Below are 3,616 nucleotides of genomic sequence, written 5' to 3' on the forward strand. Positions count from 1 at the left end.
GAGTGAATGTATTTGTATATGTGTGTGTAGAGTGAATGTGTATGTGTATGTATACATACATAAAATGTATATATATATATATATATATAGCCTCTTTTACTTCTATGATATGCCATAACCACAATTTATACACCCAGTTTACTGTTTCTCCCTACCACCACCACTGCCACTCCTGCCCCTTTTTTTGACCATCCTAAGCGATGTTTTAATAGACACCTATACTTGTGTTCCCATCTAATCCTCACAAGATCCCTCTGAGGTGAAAGTCCTTACTGAGACTCATGGCACAGTGACGGGACTGCGCCACATGTCCTGATGCCACAGTCCATGCTCTTTTCTCTGTAACACATCCAAGTTCCCAGAAATATCACTCCCCATGACTGTCCACAGTATCTGAAATCCACTTTCAAGAATGTATTAGTTTCCTGTGGCTGCTGTAACAAATGACCACAAACTGGGTGGCTTAAAACAGCAGAAATGTATTCTCTCACAGTTCTGGAGGCCAGAAGTCTAAAACCAAGGTGTCGGCAGGTCCAACTTTCCTGTGGAGGCTCTAGAGAAGAACCCTTCTTGCTTCCTCCTAGCTTTGGTTGGTTGCTGGAATCCTCGGCCTTCTTTGGCTTGCAGACACATCACCCAATCTCTGCCCCCACCATCACAAGGCTCTCTCTGTGTACCTCTGTGTCCAAGTGTCCCTCTTCATACACAGACCCCAGTTGTTGCATTAGGGTCCATTTTAATTCAGTAGGACCTTGTTCTAACTTGATCACATTTGCAAAGATCCTTTTCCAAATAAGGGCACATACATAGGTTCTGGGTAGACATGAATTTTGGGGGGGACACTATTCAACCTAGTACAAGGGGGATGCTATTTTAACTTGAAGTGCAATTTAAAAAAAACAACAACTCATTTTCAAGTTTAAATGGCTTGTCTCTGAAGAGTCCTGGTCATGTACCTAGGGCCACATGGGTACGGATGGTGGGGTAGGCACCATGCTGCAGCTGGAATATTGACAGAAACCATGGGCTCAGTTCAGATTCTTCACTCCCTCCCTACTCAGCTTGCATCCTTCACCAATCACTGTGTTTAGGTCTCCTCTCCTCAGAATCATGAGATCACTTCTTCTTCTCCAAAGGTCAGGCCACCGAATTCCTCACTTGAGCAGCAGCAACACCTCCTGAGTGGAATTTCTTCACCTCCAGTCTTGTCGTCCTCCAATTCATTCTCTAACCTTCAGCCCCAGTAATCTTCCTAAGTTTAAAATGAAGATTCTGCAAAGCCTGCTCACTGCCTTCAGGGCACAGTCCCAGCCTGCCGGCGGCACACCAGCCCTTCCATAACCGGCTCCTTGCTTCCCAGGCAGCCTCAGCTCTCACTCAACCCCAAGAACCTGGTGTCCAGTCATGCTTGCCATTCTTAGAACCCTACATGTCCTCAGACATCTCTGTGTCTTTACATACCCTGCTTCTGTCTGAAAACTCCTTCCTTCCCTCCTTCACATGGTGTAGTGGGTTGAAAAGTGAACCCCAGAAAGATATGTCCATGTCCTCACTTCCAGGAACTGAGAATGTAACCTTATTTGAAAATAGGATCTTTGCAGCTATAATTAACTTAAGAATCTCAAGATGACATCACCTGGAAGACCTGGGTGGGACTACACCCAATGACAGGTGTCCTTTTAGGAGAAAGGCAGAGGGAGGTTTGACAGAGATAGGCAAGGAGGAAGGCCATGTGAAGAAGGCAGGGATGGGAGTGTTGCAGCCTCAGGCCAAGCGATGCCAGGAGCCACCAGAAGCTGGAAGAGGCAGGAAGGATTCTCCCCTAGAGCTTCCAGAAGGAGTGTGGCCCTGTCAACTCCTAAATTTTGGACTTCTGGCTTCCAGAACTATGAGAGAATAAATTTCTGTTGTTTTAAGTAACCCAGTTTGTGGTCATTTGTTACAGCAGCCCTAGGAAAGTAATATACATGGGTTGTCCCCAGGGCCTCATGCAAGGCTGACAGGCTATTGATGTCACAAGGACACCTAGCTGAGAGGGTAAGTAGGGACTAAATCCAGCTCACACTGAGCCTACCAAGCTGTGTGCTCTGCACAAAACTGCCCCTTGTCAGAGGGGTACCTTTCTCTTATTCACACAAATGAGCCTGATGAGCCAGCAGCAGCCCTAATTCCTGGCTGTTCTTCAGGGTTCTGATCCTTGGTTGTTCCTCCAGGAAGCCTTTCCTGACCCACACACCCTCCCTCAGCCTAGTTTGGATCCTTCACCTGCTCCAGTAGTGCCTGACCACACATTTATCCTGCTGTAGGGCAACTGTCTGGTCACATTTCTGTCCGCTCCTCTGTATCTTGAAAGCGAGGACTTTTCTTATTCTTGCCTTTCCCCTATACCTAGCACAAAATAGGTGCTGGAAAAAGACCTATTGAATGAATGAGCAAAAGCACACAATGGGGCTTTAGTAAGCTTGAGGCAGCGCTAGTCAGGGATGGGGTGCTATTCCCAAAGGGGTGCTCAATAAAGGCGAGTTCATGCACATCACCATTTTGCTAAAACTAGCCATCAAACAGAGCTGAAAAATAGACTTAAACAGAGCACCACCAGGACATTACTGTTTTACAAAGGCTATATCTGATCTTGTTTCTTTATCTTTTCTCTAATTGAGGCATCAGTGCCTAAGGATATTTCCATTTGGGCCAAGCGTGTTCTGCACACATCCAATGGGACCCAGCGCACTGCATTCCATGCAGACGCACACATGAGCTCATGCAAGTCCCAGGGTGCTCATCTGGTCCAGATTTGAAAGAAACTATTTAGCTGGATGGAGAAAAACACATCATGTATCAACTTAATACCAAACAGATTTTATGACATACTGAAACTGCTTTTGATAATCTACTAATATATCAGAAGGGCTAATGAACTTTAAAAAAAAACCCCAGCTAATCATCATATGTTCGAGATCTGGACAGTGTTTGTTGGGGTTGCAGGGATGACAGAAAGACAAAAAGATGCAGGGAGCTTTAGGGAAAGTTATCCAAAAGGCCCCCCGAGAAGCAATCTTGTTGATTGTAGCAAGAAGTGTATCTCGCCAATATATGAGTATAGACATTATTTTTTTTTTTCTGGCTGAAAGTCAGGGTGGACTTTTGCAGAGATGAAGAAGGAACATGACCTGGACATTCTCATCCCTGCGAGGCAGGGGCGGCCATGGATGCTACCAAGGGAGGATTCAGCACTTGGTCCTCTCGCTTGGCAACATGTGAACCCATTGGGGGTTTCCCTGTTGGTTGACAGTTGAGCACCCTGAACTATCACTTGACCACACAGAAAATGGGGGAAATGGGGATTCAAATGATAGACTAGCTAAGAATTTTTGGCTGCTAGCAAAAACCAATTGTGGTTGGCCTAAGAAGAAAGGTAATTGCAGAGAAGGATACTGGAGAGATTAACCCAATAAAATGGCAAGTTAGTGCACCATGGAGAAGGCAAGGACTGGGACAATTAGTGTCCTCAGCAGCAGAAGCTGCCATTCATGGGACAACTTCGAGTTCTAAGTGATCAGTTCTGGAAGGAGAGAAGCTGATTGACCCAGTTTGAGATTGCATTGGGATGGATTGG

The sequence above is a fragment of the Hipposideros armiger genome, unplaced genomic scaffold (assembly GCF_001890085.2).
Source record: "Hipposideros armiger isolate ML-2016 unplaced genomic scaffold, ASM189008v1 scaffold_68, whole genome shotgun sequence".
In the NCBI taxonomy this organism is placed as follows: Eukaryota; Metazoa; Chordata; class Mammalia; order Chiroptera; family Hipposideridae; genus Hipposideros; species Hipposideros armiger.